We start from the raw sequence: 21,746 nt of genomic DNA, 5'->3' as shown, positions 1-21,746 counted from the left end.
AATAAATCTACGCCTGAATATGTCACAGGGACTCTGCTCTCTTCAGTCCAAAGCGGGCTCAGCCGGGCGAAAGGAAAAGGGGCATGTGCAGAGTGCAGTTTGCTGCTGAGGAAAGGCATTGCAGATAGATTCCAAAACAAAGACCCTTGCCCTGTGCTTTTTAAGCCCCTGACCCCCCCACCAAAGAATTCTGGAAACTGTAGTTTGCTCCGCCACCGAGCCTCAATCCCCAGCGCCCTTGAACTACAGTTCCCGTGATTCTTTGTGTGGCGGGTGCTTTAAATGGGCGCCAAATGTGCTTTAAATGTGGGGTGCAGATCTGCAAGGCAGGCCAGAAAGAGAGAGATCCTTATTCGGCAAAATAAAGGGAAGCAGGAGAATTATGGGATGCACACGGCCACCGCTGGAAGGCGTGGAAAAAGTTAAGCGGAAAACACTGGTGCCGGGAAATCCCACCCCTCTCCCCGCATGGGAGAGCACATTCTTACGCACGGCCCTACCTCGCAGGAGCAGAAGGCTGCCGGGCGAGGAAAACCTCCGAGCCATTCTAGAGACCCTCCCTTTGCCCCCAACTTTGGCCCAGTAAGCCTGAGGTCCTAGCAGGCTGCGAGTGCCACACTCAGCGTACTTGGAAGATTGGCCCCTATTTGGCCTAAGAGCAAGCTTCTGGGTCACACCGGGCTCTTTGTCCTTCTCTGACGAGGAGTCCCCGGCCACCCAGAAGCTTGTGACGCCTGGCAAAAGAGGGCCATGTCAGCCCCACCTTTGCCAGCAGCGCAACGACCTTCCGCGAAACGCAAGAGCGCCGTCGTGGCTTTCGCCCCCCCCGACGCTCGAGGTGTGCGCAGGTCCGAAAGCAGTGAGGCAGGAGAGTGCCCCGTGCCGTAGTCCTCAACAACCTCTGCCAACCTCACAGGGCGTTTCGGAGGGGGAAAAGAAAATAAAACGAACCCGATTGCCCGAATGACACATTCTTGGCTCGCCCACTCGCCTCCTTTCTTAACCAAAGGCGCAGGGAAAGATTTATGCGATAGTTCCCACCTCCAGAAGTCATCAGAGCGACGAGATCCCAGCCTCCAGCCTCTCCTCTTTCTCCCACGGAGGTTATTAGATAAGGGAGTAACTCTGGGTTATTTCAGCAGGGAAAGGAAACCACCGGTGCCTCAGTGGAACAGGCGTGTGAAATGGGCCCATCAGGCTCACGAAAGAGGCAGTTGCAATGGTTGCCTGGAACAACGGAGAGCCATCGCAGTGCGGTGGCTAGGCTGGGAGAGATCAGGGTTCGAATCCTGGCTCAGCCAAGAAACTGAGGGGCTTGGGGGTGGGGCAGCCGCTGCCTCTTAGCCTGACCCACCGCACAGAGATCAAATGAGCGCTAGGACCTGGGAGTGAGACCCTCACCCAGCCATGAAATTCACTGGGTCACCTTGGTGCCTTTGCCTCTGCCCTCTCAGCCCTGACCTACCTCGCACGGTTGTTTTGGGGGATTAAATGAGGAGGGGAAGAACTAGGTGCTCTACCTTGGGAAGAAGGTAAAGGGACCCCTGACCTTTAGGTCCAGTCGTGGCTGACTCTGGGGTTGCGGCGCTCATCTCGCTTTATTGGCCGAGGGAACCGGCGTACAGCTTCCGGGTCATGTGGCCAGCAGGACTGACGAATCAGAGCAGCGCAGTTTACCTTCCCGCTGGAGTGGTACCTATTTATCTACTTGCGCCTTGACGTGCTTTCGAATTGCTAAGTTGGCAGGAGCAGGGACCGAGCAAGGGGAGCTCACCCCGTCATTGCGGGGATTCGAACTGCCGAACCTTTGATCAGCAAGCCCTAGGCTCTGTGGTTCAACCCACAGCGCCACCCGTGCCACCTTGAGAAAGATGCCATATAAATGCAATGAATAAAAATAAGAAATAAAGTCTGGAAAAAACCACACACACGGCCAAGGCTATTCTCCTATCCCAACACAGGCCTAGTTTTCTTGTAGGCTTCTGAATAGCACAGACTGCATTCCGCCAGGGAGCAAGCAATGGCGGTTCTCATGCGGCTGGGGTTCAAAGTGCAAGGTGCTTAGGTCAGCCAGGTGGGGGCTAAGCCCCTGCCCCTTTCCAGAACCGAAATTAAGGTGCTGCCGCACTCTCTGCCGGTTCCCAGCCTCCCCACTGTGACATATGAGCCCAGGAACCGCTCCTGGAAGCGGCGCCCTCGAGGCATAAGGGCGGCGGGGGGGGGTGTTCTTGTGTCCTTGGAGGCTAAAGTAGACCCCCCCCCTTTTGATCGGGTTATGGAAATACGGGGTGGGAAGAGGATGAGGGCGGGGGGAACGGGAGACCAGATGAATGGGCAGCGTTAACAATGCGAGGGGGTGGGAGACGCACGGAGAGGAATATCTACGTGGGCGGAATACATTTCAGGGTGTGGGTCTTCTGTATGGTTTGTGTGGCTCCTCCGCCTCCCCAGTTTTTGGCAAAGCAAAAATCCGCCCCCCCCAAAAAAACCCCACAGCTAAATCGAGCAATGAGAGATGCCCTTCCGTCTTGAAAAATAAGCCAGTTAGATTAAGGACTGGAGTTTCCAAATCTAATTTCTCTCTCTCCAAAAGTGGTTTTCTTTCCACAAATTTAAGGCACAAATTTGCCTTCCATTTCCGCAGATGGACAGAGAAGTCCATGGAAAGACAGGAGGAGAGAGGCGGCGTTATAACAAACCACCCCCCCTCAAACAATGAAGAAAACACCCACCCACACAAACCCGAAAATTGTTTAAAGGATTTTGCAGTTTTGCAGCTTCCCGAGAAACACCCGTGTGCGTGTGAATTAAGCCTCTAGCCCTCAAGGAAGGGAGCTTAGGCTGGGCTGTGTTGGGAAAGCTAAAGAGCACACAAGTCTCTCTTTTTCGGCACCCCCGACAGATCCAGCAGACGATTATTATTTCTCTCGCCGCCGCCCCCCCTCCAATAAAATCTCAAATGGTTTTGGTCTCTCATGACCACAGCGCTCTCTGCATCTGCATTTAAACAGGATAAATGGATGCTGAATATATATTTCTAGTGGTGTGTATTGGGGGGGGGAGGTAATCTTGTTTGGGCGGAGGGGGCCACCCGCACCCCACCCCGGAATTTGGCTGAGTCTCTTATCCGCAAGAACAGAAGATTATTCTTGAAGAGTCCCTGGCTCTCGCCTCTCTCTAACACGGCAAGGGCGGGTAGGAGGGGGGAACTCGGATGTAAAAGAAAGGAGCTTTTGATGAATGGTGTGAGTCTCCTCCTCCCCCCCCCGCCCTCCGCAAGAGCCCCCTCTCCAAAAAAATATCAGGGTATCCTTCGGAGAGCCTTCCGGATAACCCGGTGAAATTTCTTTATAAAGGGGGAGCAAAAAGAGAGAGAGAGAGAATGCAAAGATCCATTGGGCTGCTAGTTCGTGGGACTTCAGGAGGCCCGATCTGAGGCGCTTTCCCCGCTTACTCGGGAGTAAGCTCCACGACGGCGCGCGCTTTGCAAGCTTACTCAGTGAAGCAAGTCTCACGGGTTACGTGTATGTGTGAATTGACGCTCTATCTGTGTGCTTGTAAGGCAGACGTGTGTGTGTGTGTGTGTGTGTGAGAGAGAGAGAGAGAGAGAGAGAGAGAGAGAGAGAGAGACCCGTGTGTGCACGAAACAGACGTGCGTTCGTGTACAATAGACCCGTGTGAGTCTGTCTGTTCGATAGACCAGTGCGTGCGTAAAAACGCACAGCCGCAGTGGTAATTGAAACTCAAACGCGTGACGGATTTTTCACGGTGGAAAGACTGGTTTTGATTTCTGCCTGCCTGCCCCTACCCCTTCTCCTCACAGAAGCCCCAGCGACGACATGGAAAATGTCAAAGGGATCTTCTGAAATGTGATCCACGGGAAGGAGGCTTGAGCGAAGCCAGGCGTTTCCCTGGGAACTCTTTTGTCTAGCCGGTTTGGAGAGGAGCCCGTTTGAGAGCATTTCCCTTCGAGATGGGGGGGTGGGGGGCTGGGAATGGGTGGGGGAAGCAACTGCCGAAGCGGCGCAGGATTCGACCCCGGAGGAGCAAGAGCCAGGCACGGACGGGCCCCACCGCCCGGGTGTGGGGAAAAGGATCTCCTTACAAGAGAACCCAAACCATAAAGAGACTCACCAAAATCCGCCAGGAGACGCCGCCTTCTCCGCCGAATCGCTCCCGAAAACGAAATAAAAAAACACCCTTCCAGGAAATTTCTCCCCAAAGCTGAAAATTGTATCCTTTGTCTCCAGACGGGTTGGCAGGTCCTCACGTGGCGGGGAAACCCTTCGGGAGAAGAAAAGATCCTTTCTTGCGGATGTGGCAAGGAGGAGGAAGAAAAAAAAGCACACGGTGAATCTCGCCCTACAAAGAGGGAGGAAAAATATGTAATCCTTCTCCAGAGGCGTCGTCCGCTTTGCCTGTGGTGCTCAGCCGAGTCTCTCGCTCCTTCCAGCCAGCAGCGCTGCGGTTTTGCGTGGTTCTTTTTTTTTTATTAAATGAAATGTTCGGGAGGTGCGCGAAAAGTTTTTATCCCACACAGAACCCAAGGGCTGACAGTCACATTATGCTGGGTGGGGCTTGGGAGAGGGAGGAGGAGGAGGGAGGGAGGGAGGGAGGGAGGAGGGAAAGAATGAGAGGGAGAGAAGAGAGCCCTGCTGAGCATTGCAGACTCAGCAAAGGGATTTGCACACTGGCGCTGACGAAACACTGAGCATAGACGGCCGCTTGCCAGACTTTGGCTGCCACTCTCAATCTCTCCCTCTCCCTCCCTCTCTCTTTCTGGGCCAGTTGCCCGTGGCGGCCGCTCCATGCTTCCCACTCGGCGTCCTGCCACAGGCCCCCAAACCAGACAACCTTACGAGTTGCAAGGGAACCCCAAAGGTCATCCAGCCGAACCCCGTGCAATGGAGGTAAAGGTAAAGGGACCCCTGACCATTAGGTCCAGTCGTGGACGACTCTGGGGTTGCGGCGCTCATCTCGCTTTATTGGCCGAGGGAGCCGGCGTTCAGCTTCTGGGTCATGTGGCCAGCAGGACTGAGCCGCTTCTGGCGAAACAGAGCAGCGCACGGAAACGCCGTGTACCTTCCCGCTGGAGTGGTACCTATTTATCTACTTGCGCTTTGATGTGCTTTTGAACTGCTAGGTTGGCAGGAGCAGGGACCGAGCAATGGGAGCTCACCCCATTGCGGGGATTCGAACTGCTGACCTTCTGATCGGCAAGACCTAGGCTCTGTGGTTTAACCCTTATATGCAATGCAATTATGTGCAATGCAGGAGTTGCAGCTAAAGAATCCCTCTCTGTCCACACAACCTTTGTTGTCCAAGAAAGGAGAGCTCTCCGCCTTTCAAGGGAGTCTGTTCCACCACTGAGTGGCTCTTATGGGAATCTCATTTGTTGTCAGAATCCATCGGTTTGGGTCTTTTTAGTGGTGGCTCCCCATCACTAGAAACGTGTGCTGAATGCAAGCTGACAGGTGTCCCAAAACAGTCTTGGTCACCGCATAAGCCACACGGGTGTGTCAGGCTGCTGAGGGGATTGCTCCTGCGCTGAGCTGGTCTCTGACCCCCCTGTGACTCAGTCGTCACCAACCCATTACTCAGAATTCTCCCCTGTCCCTCCCCCCTCCAAGAGCTCATCTTCTGCATCAGAACAGCGAAATCCCAGCCAGCGTCGACATCACAGAACGAGACACATCCATGGTCTGACTCTGTACGAGGCCCCTTCTGCAGGGTAGCTCAGCTGGCAGAGCAAGGGACTCAAGGTTGTGGGTTCGAGTCCTGAGTTGAACAAAAAAATTTCCTGCATCGCAGGGGGTTGGACTACATGACCCTGGTGGTCCCTTCCAACTCGACAATTCTAGGATTCTATGATTCTGTTTCTCTTTAAACCAGCCCTTTGTTCATCAACATGAGGACTAGAGCCTTGTCTTTTCGTTTTTAAAAAGAGAAGAGTTTTCCATGCAGAAGGCACCAGATGTAGGTGGGGCAGGGAGAAGGGCCCAGTGTAGTTAACACCGAGATAATGGATTAGTGGTTTGCCTTTGCAGAAAGCAGCTTCCTTTGAAAAATCGAGAACAATGAGGGCCGGATCCTTAGCTGTTTTTTAGGAAGAGCTCACCTCTGTTTCGCATGCCGGAGGGAAGCAAATCTAGTAAGTGTAAGCCATGGGTAGGCAAACGAAGGCCCGGGGGCCGGATCCGGCCCAATCGCCTTCTCAATCCGGCCCGCGGACAATCCAGGAATCAGCGTGTTTTTACTTGAGCAGAATGTGTGCTTTTATTTAAAATGCATCTCTGGGTTATTTGTGGGGCATAGGGATTCGTTCTTTTCAAAATATAGTCCGCCCCCCCCACAAGGTCTGATGGACAGTGGACCGCCCCCCTGCTGAAAAAGTTTGCCGACCCCTGGTGTAAGCCGAGACCAAGCAGGGAAGCATCCTCTGAGCGTATCCAGAGTGCCGTTTGCAGAACAGGGCTTTCCTGAAAACGGGCGAGGTTTCTTGGTCTTCCGAGGCTGATATGCCTGGCGTGAATTGGTAAAGGTAAAGGGACCCCTGAGGTCCAGTCGTGACCGACTCTGGGGTTGCGGCGCTCATCTCGCTTTATTGGCCGAGGGAGCCGGCGTACAGCTTCCGGGTCATGTGGCCAGCGTGACTGAGCCGCTTCTGGCGAACCAGAGCAGCGCACGAAAACGCTGTTTACCTTCCCGCTGGAGTGGTACCTATTTATCTACTTGCACTTGGACGTGCTTTCGAACTGCTAGGTTGGCAGGAGCTGGGACAGAGCAACGGGAGCTCACCCCGTGGCGGGGATCTGAACTGCCGACCTTTGGATCGGCAAGTCCTAGGCTTTGTATTTTAACCCACAGTGCCACCCGCGTCCCGGCGTGAATTGGAGCCTGCCGTTAAACGGATTTTTTAAAAAACAATGGTGGCCAGGCAGGCAGAAATCCAACCGGCGAAGCTCCCCCCGCCCCTTGTTTGCCCGGCCGAGAAACATTTCCTTTGTTTGTTTGCGGCTCTCGCCCAGAACACTCAGCCGATGCCTCAGAGCCCAACCGTGTTTCTGGGTGAATCAAAAAGTCTAAACAGAAAATGACAAATGAGAGCTGTTTTTTTTTTTTTTGCGGGCTGAGTCACTGGATCTCAAGGACAGGGAAATGAAAACATACGGGCAGCGAAAGAGGAAACAGTAGCAAGGAGGGAGAGGGAGAATTCAGGTCACCTTGTGTCCTTACAGAGGTGTAGGGGCTTGGCGGCTGGGCATTTGTTTGGCATGCGGATGGTAGTCAAGGTGCTAGACCTCAAGGTCATGTCCAGTAAATACTCCTGATTTAAGACAAATACCTGGACGCGGGTGGCGCTGTGGGTTAAACCACAGAGCCTAGGACTTGCCGATCAGAAGGTCGGCGGTTCGAATCCCCCCAATGACGGGGTGAGCTCCCGTTCCTCGGTCCCTGCTCCTGCCCACCTAGCAGTTCGAAAGCACATCAAGTGCAAGTAGATAAATAGGTACCACTCCAGCGGGAAGGTAAACTGCGCTGCTCTGATTCGTCAGAAGCGGCTTAGTCTTGCTGGCCACATGTACGCCGGCTCCCTCGGCCAATAAAGCAAGATGAGTGCCACAACCCCAGAGTGGTTGTGGTTTAACCCACTAGTGGTTAGAGCATCGCATTAGGAGTGGGGAGAGATCAGGGTTCGAATCCCCAGCCCTTGGCCAGGAAGCTCGCCGGGTGACCTTGGCCCGGCAGCTGCCTCTCCCGGCCTAACCCCCCTCACAGGGTTGCTGTACCGATTCAGGTGGGGGAAAAGAGAGACAGAGAGCATAGCCGCGCCAGCCACCTCGTTGGTCGGAAAAAGCTGGAATATCAATGCATTCATGAATGAGACTAATACGACGCGTCTCCTTTGAAAGGAAGGGTCTGTGCCGCTGCGGCGGCGCAGGATCGGGGCTTCAAAGCCCTTCCACCGATCCTGCCAGGACACTTTTTGTCAGCTAAGCAGCCTCCACTCCCTGCAAACTCTTGACGTAGGCAAGGCTTGCAGATATATTTATCTCTTCCTCTGTGTAAACGCTCGACGACGCACACGGGCTCCTGCCAGGAACGGCGTCGCAAGGTGGGAGGGAGCTGTGTTCGGGTTGCACAAATAGATCTGTATGCGTTCAGTGTGTGAGAGGGCTGGCAGCAGAGCAATCACAGCGCTGGCAAGTCGAGGAAGCGGTGACCTTTCGATTCTCCCTCTCCATCTACGTAACCTGAGTCACCTTCCCTGAGAGTCAGGAGGCGCTGCCCTGGTTTCCAGGCCCAGGCTTTCGAACAACAACAACAAAAACAGGCACAAATCCAACCGGCAGAGCGCTGCCTCGCCACTGCGCTCAGCAGGACATCCGAAGCCCTTTCCTGTAGAGTCATACCTCGGGTTACAGACCCTCCAGGTTGCGCGTTTTCGGGTTGCACACTGTGCCGAACCCAGAAGTACTGGAAAAGATTACTTCTGGGTTTCGGCGCTCGCACATGCGCAGAAAAACCGAATCGCGACCCGCACATGCGCAGATACGACGGTGCGGGTTGTGAACGCTGCGAGTTGCGAACATGCCTCCCACATGGATCACGTTCGCAACCCGAGTGTCCACTGTTACTGTATTTTTCGCTCTATAGGCAGCCCTGTTTAGGGAAGCTTTTAATGTCTGATGTGTCACAGTTATTTTAATATTTTTTGGGAAGCCGTCCAGAGTGGCTGGGGAAGCCGAATCGCAACTCGCACATGCACAGCCACTCTGGGCGGCTTCCAACAAAACACTAAAATACAAGGTACCTTGATCCCAGGTAGGGAAATGGCTAGTCCATAGGTGAGGAAGGGAAACAAAAGGTGGTCTGAAGAAGAAACCTTTTTCTGCTAGTTCAGACTGTTTGCAGAACCTTGAAGCCTGCCAGGTGTGTGTGTGTGTGTGTGTGTGTGTGTGTGTGTGTGTGTCAAGCTGGGCGGCTGAGTTGCACCATCTGCCTGTGGCCTTTGCACTCAGAGGTGTGGGTCGTGTCTCCAGGCAGAACTTGTAAGAGGAATGTTTGCAAAGGGCAGGAGGCAAGCTATGCCATGGAAGAATCCCAAAGTCTGAGAAGCTTGCCGGCTGGGGAGCGTGAAGGAATCTGTACTAGGCTGACCCAGAGATAGAAAGAAGACAAAGTTCCAGAGAAGAATGGCAGATTAAATCGATGGAATATGCCAAAATGACAAAAAAGGACCGGAAGAATCAGAAACCGGGGGGACCAAAACTTTAATAAGGAATGGAGAAAACCTTTTAAAACCATTGTGAACAGCTAAAATCATTACAGTGGTACCTCGGGTTACATACGCTTCAGGTTACAGACTCCGCTAACCCAGAAATAGTACCTCAGGTTAAGAACTTTGCTTCAGGATGAGAACAGAAATTGTGCAGCAGTGGCGCAGCGGCAGCAGGAGGCCCCATTAGCTAAAGTGGTGCTTCAGGTTAAGAACGGTTTCAGGTTAAGAACAGACCTCCAGAACGAATTAAGTTCTTAACCCGAGGTACCACTGTAGTAGGATTGGAATAAGACTTGTTGTTTAAAGTTGAGTTTTGGCTATAATCAGTGCCCGATTTACGTATAAGCTACACAAGCTATAGCTTAGGGCCCCACTCTCTTGGGGGTCCTCCAAAAAATTAAAGGAAAAAACCCTGGATGTACATTTCCACAATATAAGATAAAAAACAAGTAAAATAAAACCTGCATACAGCAACAGTGTTTTGTGTTGTGCAGGCTCCTGTGATGTAAGTCATGTGCCCCGCCTGCTAGCCTGCTCCCTAAAATATCACTGGTTTGCTCCTTTCTATATATAGGGTGCCTACATTCTGCATGGACTGGTTGCAGGGCAACATGTGCAAATGGCTTGAGATACCTATTAGGTCCATAAATGACCCTATAGCTGTGGTCTAAAACCACTGAGCTTGCCGATCGGAAGGTTGGCAGTTCAAATCCCCGCGACGGGGTGAGCTCCCGTCGCTCGGTCCCTGCTCCTGCCAACCTAGCAGTTCGAAAGCACACCAGTGCAAGTAGATAAATAGGTCCCGCTCCGGCGGGAAGGTAAACGGCATTTCCATGCACTGCTCTGGTTCGCCAGAAGCGGCTTAGTCCTGCTGGCCACATGACCTGGAAGCTGTACGCCGGCTCCCTCGGCCAATAAAGCGAGATGAGCGCCGCAACCCCAGAGTCAGTCACGGCTGGACCTAATGGTCAGGGGTCCCTTTACCTTTAAACAAGTTATAGTTTAGGGCCCCACTCTCTTGAGGGCCCCCAAAAAAATTAAAGGGAAAAAACCTGGATGTACATTTCCGAAATATAAGATAAAAAACAAATAAAATAAAACCTACATACAGAAACAGTGTTTTGTGTTGTGTTGTGTAGGCTCCTAGGATGTAAGTCATGGGCCCCGCCTGCTAGCCTGCTCCCTAAAATATCACTGCTTTGCTCCTTTCTATATATAGGGTGCCTACATTCTGCATGGACTGATGTGCAAATGGCTTGGGATACCTATGAGGTCCATCAATGACCATATAGCATATATTCAACACAAAAAACAGCAGCAATTTGTTGTTGACAAAGGACAGCTGGACATAGAAAGGGCCCCATCACCTTCAGGAGCTGAGGGCCTCATCAAACCTGAATCCGGCCCTGGATATGACGCAAATGTCAAAGATTTGGATTATTATAACTGACAGCAGGAGGAAACGGTTAACCCACAAAGAGGAGGAGGAGGAAAGTCCAGGAGATTCCCTGGAATCTTGTTTCTATGTTGTTTGTTGGATAATTTACATCAAGCCAAAAAACTAATTTTTATTTTAAGGAATCTGTGCTAGGCAAAGTTGTGTGGGATTAAAGGGGACGAGGTGGGAGAGACCCACAAACCGTGCAAGGGGGAGTCCCATAGTCTGCGTGAAAAGGGGCTTTCTTTTTCTCTGCCCCGAAAGCTCCAGCATTCGGCTCCGTAGGATCCTAACAGGAGGAGAGAGGGGAGGAAAAGTTTGGATGGAGTCAAAGTTGAGTGGACTTTTCCCTCCTGGACTTATCTCGCTTGACCCGGAAACTACAACTAATCCAGAATGCGGCAGCTAGACTGGTGACTGGGAGCGGCCGCTGAGACCACGTAACACCAGTCTTGAAAAACCTACACTGGCTCCCAGTACATTTCCGAGCACAATTCAAAGTGTTGGTGCTGACCTTGAAAGCCCTAAACGGCCTCCGTCCAGTATACCTGAAGGAGCGTCTCCACCCCCATCGTTCCACCCGGACACTGAGGTCCAGCGCCGAGGGCCTTCTGGCGATTCCCTCCCTGCGAGAAGCCAAGTTACACGGAACCAGGCAGAGGGCCTTCTTGGTGGTGGCGCCTGCCCTGTGGAACGCCCTCCCACCAGATGTCAAAGAGAAAAATAACTACCAAACTTTTAGAAGACATCTGAAGACAGCCCTGTTTAGGGAAGCTTTTAATGCTTAATAGGTTATTGTATTTTAGTGTTTTTGGGATGCGGGTGGCGCTGTGGGTTAAACCACAGAGCCTAGGACTTGCCGATCAGAAGGTCGGCAGTTCGAATCCCCGTGACGGGGTGAGCTCCCGTTGCTTGGTCCCTGCTCCTGCCAACCTAGCAATTTGACAGCACGTCCAAGTGCAAGTAGATAAATAGGTACCACTCCGGCGGGAAGGTAAACGGCGTTTCCGTGCGCTGCTCTGGTTCGCCAGAAGCGGCTTAGTCCTGCTGGCCACATGACCCGGAAGCTGTACGCCAGCTCCCTCGGCCAGTAAAGCGAGATGAGCGCCGCAACCCCAGAGTCGGCCACGACTGGACCTAACGGTCAGGGGTCCCTTTACCTTTACTATTTTAGTGTTTTATTGGAAGCCGCCCAGAGTGGCTGGGGAAAACCAGCCAGATGGGTGGGCTATTAATAATAATAATAATACTAATACTGATACTAATAATAATAATAATAATAATAATAATAATAATAATAATCCTGCTAAGCAGGTGCGAGAGGGATCTCGAGGCAGCATGGAAATGTCAGAGGGAGCGACTCCCCCCGGCTGCAGGTTTCCACCCCGGCGGGAGGTGCCAAGTTCCTCTTGACTCTGTGTGTGGGAGAATCTCAGGCACAGCCCAGGAATAGCCAAAGGAGGTTTGTAGCAGGTCAGGTTGTGCTGAGAGGCGTCTTTTGAGCCAGGCAAGCTGTGTGGGTGAAAGCCGGAGCCAACCGGAGCCATCCCTTACCTGAGATTGAGGGATTTAAGAGGCATGTGTAGGAGACGGCTCGCGGCCTAGGAATAGCTGGAGGAGCCACAGGTCGGGGTATTAGCACAGCTGTGTGGGAGCGTTGTCGAGAGATTGAGGGCATGTGCGTGACCCATAGCTGTCAACTTTCAGATTTGAAAATAAGGGATCAGCAACCTCGAAAATCATCGTTCAGCAGCCTCACCTGTCCTGGGGACAGTCTATGGGATATCTAACAATCCGGGATATCAGTGGGAAACAACGCTGGAATAAGGGAATTTCCTGCAAAAAAAGGGAAAGTTGACAGCTACAGTGTGACCCTGAACAGATCGGAGATCTGTGCCTGAAACGAGCAAAACGAATTTCGACAGGGAGCGACATCAGGTCCCGGGCTGGAAGAACCAGATGCACAAATTTTAAGATGCTCGGCTCGTTAGCAATACAGCGGTACCTTGGTTCCCGAATGGCTCGGCTCCTGAACACCGCAAGCCCGGAAGCGAGTGCTCCGGTTGGCGAACATTTTTCGGAAGCTGAACATCCGGCGCGGCTTCCGTTTAAACGCAGGAAGCTCCCACAGCTGATTGGAAGCAGCGCCTTGGTTTTGAACGGTTCCGGGAGCCAAACGGACTCCCGGAACGGATTACGTTAGCTATATAAAGGTAAAGGGACCCCTGACCATTAGGTCTGGTCGTGGCCGACTCTGGGGTTGCAGCGCTCATCTCGCTTTATTGGCCAAGGGAGCCGGCGTACAGCTTCCGGGTCATGTGGCCAGCAGGACTAAGCCGCTTCTGGCGAACCAGAGCAGCGCACGGAAACGCCGTTTACCTTCCCGCTGGAGTGGTACCTATTGATCTACTTGCACTTTGATGTGCTTTCGAACTGCTAGGTTGGCAGGATCAGGGGCCGAGCAACGGGAGCTCACCCCGTCGCTTCTCCTTTCAGAGGCAGCCCGTCCCCCTGTCGAACCAACTTTACGTTGGGTTTCCTACCCTGTTTTGCCCCGGCTCCACCCACTACTGCCCAGTGGCCCTCAGAAGGTTGCCCAGGAGGAAATTCGGCCCTCTGGCAACAGGAGGTACCCGCCTCCCTCCCTCCTACTGCTGCAAACCCAGAAATCCCGGCTTCTTCCTTTTCCCAGAGCCGGCAGAAACCCCGCAGCCAGCAAGTTGTTGCGAGCCAGGGTTTCTAGACTCGCGGCAGATGGTTCTGTTTGTCTAGCTGGGCTTGTTTGGCCTGGAATGATCGGGAATGGCAGATGCTCCTGGCGCTGGCATCGCCCTCCTCCTTGGCACCAGGCTCCCTTCCTCCCAAACCAGCCTTGAATCCCAGAACGCCCAGAAAGACGCGGAAATGATTCGAGAGAGCCCTCTGTTGTGCCCACGAATAACCTCAGCGCCAGCTCCCCAGAGGGCTGGATAATAATAATAATAATAATAATAATAATAATAATAATAATAATTTATTATTTATGCCCCGCCCAGCCACTCTGGGCGGCTTCCAACAAAACACTAAAATACAATAGCCCATTAAACATTAAAAGCTTCCCTAAACAGGGCTGCCTTCAGATGTCTTCTAAAAGTTTGGTAGTTCTTTTTCTCTTTGACATCTGACGGGAGGGCGTTCCACAGGGCGGGTGCCACCACCGAGAAGGCCCTCTGCTTGGTTCCCTGTAACCTCGCATCTTGCAGGGAGGGAACCGCCAGAAGGCCCTCAGCGCTGGATCTCAGTGTCTGGGCAGAACGATGGAGGTGGAGACACTCCTTCAGGTATACTGGGCTGAGGCCGTTTAGGGCTTTAAAGGTCAGCACCAACACTTTGAATTGTGCTTGGAAACGTACTGGGAACCAATGTAGGTCTTTCAAGACGGGTGTTATATGGTCTCGGTGGCCACTCCCAGTCACCAGTCTGGCTGCCGCATTCTGGATTAATTGTAGTTTCCGGGTCACCTTCAAAGGCAGCCCCACGTAGAGCGCATGGCAGTAGTCCAAGCGGGAGATAACCAGAGCATGCACCACTCAGGCCAGACAGTCTACGGGCAGGGAGGGTCTCATCCTGCCTCCCAGAATTGACCTGTGCCTCCATGGACAGCTATAAGTCCAGAATGACTCCCAGGCTGCGCACCTGGTCCTTCAGGGGCACAGTTACCCCATTCAGGACCAGGGAGTCCCCCACACCAGCCCGCCTCCTGTCGCCCAAAAACAGTCCTTCTGTCTTGTCAGGACTTAACCTCAATCCGTTAGCCGCCATCCATCCTCCAACCGCCTCCAGACACTCACACAGGACCTTCACCGCCTTTACTGGTTCTGATTTGAAAGAGAGGTAGAGCTGGGTATCATCCCAGGATCCCGGCAGAGGCCTGCTGGCTGATTTAATATTAGGCTGCCACAGCGGGAGGCCTATTGCTGATTGCAGCAAGCCAAGAGGTCAGCTTTGCAAGACCTGAGTTGCTGCTATGGGGCCAGAAGTCCAGGACAGACGCTTAGGCGTTTTGTCAAAGGGAAAGGAGCTGACCAAGATAGAATCATAGAATCCTAGAGTTGGAAGAGACCCCAAGGGCCATCAAGTCCAACCCCCTGCCAAGCAGGAAACACCATCAGAGCACTCCTGACATATGGTTGTCAAGCCTCTGCTTAAAGACCTCCAAAGTAGGAGACTCCACCACACTCCTTGGCAGCAAATTCCACTGTCAAACAGCTCTTACTGTCAGGAAGTTCTTCCCAATGTTTAGGTGGAATCTTCTTTCTTGTAGTTTGGATCCATTGCTCCGTGTCCGCTTCTCTGGAGCAGCAGAAAACAACCTTTCTCCCTCCTCTATGTGACATCCTTTTATATATTTGAACATGGCTATCATATCACCCCTTAACCTCCTCTTCTCCAGGCTAAACATGCCCAGCTCCCTTAGCCGTTCCTCATAAGATCTGTACTGCTGGATCAAAAGTAAATTCATTCATTCCTTCATTGAATTTATATACCGCCCTATACCTGGAGGTCTCAGGGCAGTTCACAAAAAAAAAATCATAACACATAAAATAAAAACAATAATCCAATAACCGCCCCAAAAGAGCCACATTTTAAAGGGTATAGGGTGTTGATCAGGTCAGCCAAAGGCCTGGTTAAAAAGGAACGTATAAGGGTGTATAATGACGGCGCCAGGCAAACTTCCCTGGGGAGAGCGTTCCATAGACGGGGAGCCACTGCAGAGAAGGCCCCGCTCTCGTGTTGCAACAATCCAGATCTCTCGGGGAGGAGACACACAAAGGAAGGCCTCAGAAAGTGATCTCAGGGTCCGGGTAGGTTCATATGGGAAGAGGAATTGAGGAATTGTGGTTTGTTTAAGGCTTTATAAGTCAAAAACAGCACTTTGAATTGGGCCCGGAAACTGTGTTCTTAACCTGTTCTTAACAAGTGCAGTCGGACCAGGATCGGTGTAATAGGCTCAAACCATCTTGCCATCCGTTGAGCGACCTGGCCGCTGAATTCTGCACTGGCTGAAGTTTCCGAACTGTCTTCAGTGGCATCCCTACGTAGAACGCACTGCAGTAATCTAACCTTGAGGTTACCAGAGCATAGGCAACAGGACATCCCTGTCCACACAGGGGTGTAGCTGGGCAACCAGCCGAAGATGATGGAAGGCACTCTGGGCCACTAAGGCCACCTGAGCTGCGAGCAACAGCAAAGGGTCCAGGAAGACCCCCAAGCCGCGAACTTGCTCTCTCCCCCTCTCTCTCTGGACCATGGCTAGGCAAACTAAGACCCGGAGGCCGGATCTGGCCCAATCGCCTTCTAAATCCGGCCAGCGGATGATCCAGGAATCAGCGTGTTTTTACATGAGTAGAATGTGTCCTTTTATTTAAAATGCATCTCTGGGTTATTTGTGGGGCATAGGAATTCATTCATTTTACAGTGGTACCTCGGGTTAAGTACTTAATTCGTTCCAGAGGTCCGTTCTTAACCTGAAACTGTTCTTAACCCGAAGCAACACTTTAGCTAATGGGGCCTCCCGCTGCCGCCGTGCGATTTCTGTTCTCATCCTGAAGCAAAGTTCTTAACCCGAGGTACTATTTCTGGGTTAGCGGAGTCTGTAACCTGAAGCGTATGTAACCTGAGGTACCACTGTACTTATTTTTCCAGAATATAGTCCGGCCCCCCACAAGGTCTGAGGGCCAGTGGACCGGCCCCCTGCTGAAAAAGTTCGCTGACCCCTGCTCTGGACATTATCTGGCAAATCATCTGCCCCTTTTAACCAATGCACCTTAAGGAGTCGAAACGGCAGATATTGAACCAGGTGACCAAACTTGTTTGCCTTTTGGGTAGAGCTGGGAGGGTGGCAGGGAAAAGGGCGCAGACTCATAGAATCATACAATCCTAGAGTTGGAAGAGACCACAAGGGCCATCGAGTCCAACCCCCTGCCAAGCAGGAAACATCATCAGAGCACTCCTGACATATGGTTGTCAAGCCTCTGCTTAAAGACCTCCAAAGGAGGAGACTCCACCACACTCCTTGGCAGCAAATTCCACTGTCGAACAGCTCTTACTGTCAGGAAGTTCTTCCTCATGTTTAGGTGGAATCTTCTTTCTTGTCGTTTGGATCCATTGCTCCGTGTCCGCTTCTCTGGAGCAGCAGAAAACAACCTTTCTCCCTCCTCTATGTGACATCCTTTTATATATTTGAACATGGCTATCATATCACCCCTTAACCTCCTCTTCTCCAGGCTAAACATGCCCAGCTCCCTTAGCCGTTCCTCATAAGGCATCGTTTCCAGGCCTTTGACCATTTTGGTTGCCCTCCTCTGGACACGTTCCAGTTTGTCAGTGTCCTTCTTGAATTGTGGTGCCCAGAACTGGACACAGTACTCCAGGTGAGGTCTGACCAGAGCAGAATACAGTGGCACTATTACTTCCCTTGATCTAGATGCTATACTCCTAGTGATGCAGCCCAGAAGTCCTTAAAATCCCTCCTGGCTTTGGGGAAGGGGCAGGACGTTTTGGTGGCAGAAAAACACACACACACGCCGACCGACTGAAGGCAAGATTGCAGGATGAGCAGGCAGTGATTAAGCCCGAATGGGATGGCATGACCTTGAGTCAGATGTCCTGCTGGGTTAACGTTCCGCCCCCAAAAGGTGTGGCCCCAGAGGCCCGTGACGTGCCATGACTGTCACGCAGGAACATGGGGGCAGGCTCACAGCCTCCGCATTCCCACGCCAGGGAGTTGTTGCAAGGCCCGGCGATCTCCCACTTGGAGCGTGGCCAGGAATGCAACCTTGCCCGCCCAGCCCTGGGGAGCTGAGAAATCTCTCTCGCTCGCACACACAAAACATGCCTGTGTGTGTGTGTGTGTGTGTGTGTGTGTGTGTTTGTTTGGCGCACACATGTTTTCTTAATATTCCCGGGACGGCGGCCAGGAGATCGCTCAGCAGGCTGTTGTTAGACTGCGGAACTCCCTGCCACAAGAGACAGGGACGGCCACCAATGGTTGAAGGCAGAAATGTTTCTGAAACTGCAGAGCGCGGAATTTGCTCTTGTGCTCGGATGCTGGTTGCGGGATTTACGGAAGAGGCATCTTGTCGGCTGCTGCAATAGCAAGACGCTGGACTAGGTGTGCCCCATACGGCCTGATCCAGAAGGCTCTTCTTAGGCTCTTAGGGAATAATAATAATAATAATAATAATAATAATAATAATAATAATAATAATATATTTATACCCGCCCATCTGGCTGGGTTTCCCCAGCCACTCTGGGCAGCTCCCAACAGAATTAAAAGCACAATAAAACATCAAGCATTAAAAACTTCCCTAAACAGGGCTGCCTTCAGACGTCTTCTAAAAGTCAAGTAGTTGTTTATTTCCTTGACATCTGATGGGAGAGCATTCCACAGGGCGGGTGCCACCACCGAGAAGGCCCTCTGCCTGCTTCCCTGTAACCTCGTTTCTCACAGGGAGGGAACAGCCAGAAGGCCCTCGGCGCTGGACCTCAGTGTCTGGGCTGAACGATGGGGGTGGAGACGCTCCTTCAGATATACTGGACCTCAGGCCATTTAGGGCTTTAAAGGTCAGCACCAACACTTTGAATTGTGCTCGGAAACGTCCTGGGAGCCAATGTAGGTCTTTCAGGACGGGTGTTATATGGTCTCGGCGGCCGCTCCCAGTCACCAGTCTAGCTGCCGCATTCTGGATTAGTTGCAGTTTCCAGGTCACCTTCAAATCTGCGACATGCTAAAAAGATCCACAAAGCCTTCGATTGAGCCTTGGAAGTTTTTGCTTCGGTCCCTGCTCCTGCTAATCTAGCAGTTGAAAGCACGTCAAAGTGCAAGTAGATCAATAGGTACTGCTCCGGCGGGAAGGTAAACGGCATTTCCATGCACTGCTCTGGTTCGCCAGAAGCGGCTTAGTCCTGCTGGCCACATGACCCGGAAGCTGTACACCGGCTCCCTTGGCCAATAAAGCGAGATGAGCGCCGCAACCCCAGAGTCGGCCACGACTGGACCTAATGGTCAGGGGTCCCTTTACCTTTAAAGGTAAAGGTACCCCTGCCCGTACGGGCCAGTCGTGTCCGACTCTAGGGTTGCGTGCTCATCTCGCTCTAGAGGCTGTGAGCCGGCGCCGTCCGAGGACACTTCTGGGTCACGTGGCCAGCGTGACGAAGCTGCAGCTGGCGAGCCAGCACCAGCGCAGCACATGGAAACACCGTTTACCTTCCCGCCAGAATGGTACCTATTTATCTACTTGCACTTAGGGGTGCTTTCGAACTGCTAGGTGGGCAGGAGCTGGGACCGAATGACGGGAGCTCACCCCGCCGCGGGGATTCGAACCGCCGACCATACGATCCGCAAGTCCTAGGCACTGAGATTTTACCCACAGCGCCACCCGCGTCCCTTTACCTTTAAGGAAAAGAGGGATCAAATCACAAACCGGGACGGCTTCTGTAAACTGGGGACTGTCCCTGGGAAATAGAGACACTTCGGAGGGTCTGGAAGCACGATCGATAACATTCTCCAGAAACAGATAGGTAGCCGTGTTGGTCTGCCTTAGTGAAAATAAAAAAATTCCTTCCAGTAGCACCTTAAAGACCAACTAAGTTAGTTCTTGGTATGAGCTTTCGTGTGCATCTGAAGAAGTGTGCATGCACACGAAAGCTCATACCAAGAACTACCGTAACTTAGTTGGTCTTTAAGGTGCTACTGGAAGGAATTTTTTTATTCTCCAGAAAGTGGTCTTCAGAAGCTGGCTGGCTGGGTTTTCAGAGAGCTTTGGAAAGAGGACGGGAAATATCTGCATTTCTCTGCCTCCCACCCGGGTTCTTTCTGCACCCCAAACACATATTTTGAATCTTGATGACTAGGAAGCTTGCGCCTTTCTGAGTAGACATGCCCCGGGCTTCTACGTTGTGCAGGAGGCACAAACCTGAGTCATTACCAAACCGCCAACCCCATTCCTGACCCAGCTCCCTGTTTGCAGGAGCCTTGATGAACCACCCGCCCCGTCGCCGGTCACCCAGGAAGTGTGGCTCAGTGGTTAAAGGAATCCCGGCTGCCTTGTTTCTATTCTCGGCCCTTGACTGGTGCCTCCAGGAATCTCTTCCTCCTTTCTAATCCTGCGAAATTGAGATAATGAGGGCCCTTATTTCGGAGGAGAGGGCGGAAGAAGCAGGGAGAGGAATTGCTGCGTCTCCAGGCACTGGGCAGGCAGGCTGACTCATCCCCAGAAATGTTATGGGGGGGTGGCGAGGCCTAAGGGTGGGTAGGGGCAACCATCACCCACCATATATCAGGGAGCAGCTGCCTGAGGCCAAAGGAGAGCCCGCTGGTTTACTTCCGAGTAAGCCCATCCAGGAATATGCTGCTGAAACCCAAACTGCGGCCAGGGCGGATTCTCGATTTGTTTTCTTTGAACGGAACTCCCTTCCAATACAGTGGTACCTCAGCTTACATACGCTTCAGGTTACAGACTCCGCTAACCCAGAAATCGTGCTTCAGGTTAAGAACTTTGCTTCAGGATGAGAACAGAAATCGTGCTCCGGCGTCGCGGCAGCAGCCGGAGGCCCCATTAGCTAAAGTGGTGCTTCAGGTTAAGAACAGTTTCAGGTTAAATACGGACCTCCGGAAGGAATTAAGTACTTAACTCGAGGTACCACTGTACCAGAAATCAGTTTCAAAAGGAGTTTGTTACCCAGTTTGTTACCATGCCCTCCAACGTTTCTCCAATGAAAAGAGGGACGTCCGATTTCATAATAATATTTTGCTATTCATACCCCAACCATCTGACCGGGTTGCCCTAGCCACTCTGGGCGACTTCCAACATATATAAAGACATAATAAATCATCAGACGTTTAAAAAATAAAACCAGTTTCCTACACAGGGCTGCCTTCGGACGGCCTGGGGGAGTCGGATAACTCCATCCCCTCCAACATTTCTCCAATGAAAATAGAGATGTCGTAAGGGAAAGCTAAAAGGGACGCGGGTGGCGCTGTGGTGTAAAACCACAGTGGCTCTCGGGCTTGCCAATCGGAAGGTTGGCGGTTCGAATCCCCGCAATGAAGGGGTGAGCTCCCGCTGCTCAGTCCCTGCTCCTGCCAACCTAGCAGTTCAAAAGCACGTCAAAGTGCAAGTAGATAAATAGGTACCACTTCGGCGGGAAGGTAAACGGCATTTCCGTGCACTTCTCTGGTTCGCCAGAAGCGGCTTAGTCCTGCTGGCCACATGACCCGGAAGCTGTACGCCGGCTCCCTCGGCCTGTAAAGCGAGATGAGCGCCGCAACCCCAGAGTCGGCCACGACTGGACCTAATGGTCAGGGGTCCCTTTACCTTTAAGGGAAAGCTAAAAGGGACGCGGGTAGCGCTGTGGTCTAAAACCACGGAGCCTAGAGTTTTGGGGAGATTCTGACTCAGGAAGAACGTTCTGCTTGACTGCGGAACGGTCTCTCTCTCTCGGCAATGTGGCGGCCTCTCCTTCCTCGGAGGTTTTTAAGCAGAGGTTGGGGTCAGGGATGCTTTAGCCGAGATTCCTGCGTTGCCGGGGTTGGACTAGATGGCCGCTGGGTGCCCCGTCCACCAGCTCCACGATTCTACGGGACCTTGAACATTCTGCATTCAAAGCTGAGCCGCAAACCTCCCCGGATTCAAGTGCTGGCGTGCTGTTGACTAGGTGTGTCCCCCTTTGGCCTGATCCTGCCCGGAGGCTCTTTTGACATTCTTTTCTTTAATTTAATTCTGGGCAGGGCCTTGGTGGGCTTCTGGTGATGGGCGTGTGTGTGTGTGTGGGTGCAGGGAGCAGATAGGTCCAGCAGTGGCCCACCCCCTTGAGGAAACACAGAAGAATGCAAACCCTGCTCTGTTTTATTATTTTACAAATCCCTGAATCACCTTTCTGCCTCGGAGGGGGATGTTGCACCCTTGCAAAACAACAGATGCAAATCGATGCAAAATATCCATTAAAGGAGAACAAAAAAAGCCAGGATTTAACATCCATTCA

General features: G+C 52.3%; 1 protein-coding gene across 1 annotated transcript in view; it reads right to left on the bottom strand.

Moving 5' to 3' along the window:
• Window positions 1-4,687, bottom strand: part of MIDN (midnolin) — a 47,383-nt gene extending 42,696 nt beyond the window's left edge. Inside the window, exon 1 of the mRNA XM_083483950.1 lies at window positions 4,135-4,687. The gene's annotated coding sequence lies outside the window, so the exon portion shown is untranslated. The remainder of the gene's footprint in view (window positions 1-4,134) is intronic.
• Window positions 4,688-21,746: the final 17,059 nt, after the last annotated feature.

This window comes from Podarcis liolepis, assembly GCF_965112155.1.
Source record: "Podarcis liolepis genome assembly, chromosome: 18".
In the NCBI taxonomy this organism is placed as follows: Eukaryota; Metazoa; Chordata; class Lepidosauria; order Squamata; family Lacertidae; genus Podarcis; species Podarcis liolepis.
Note: the sequence above shows the minus strand (reverse complement) of the source record. Positions and strands in the feature narration are given on the sequence as shown.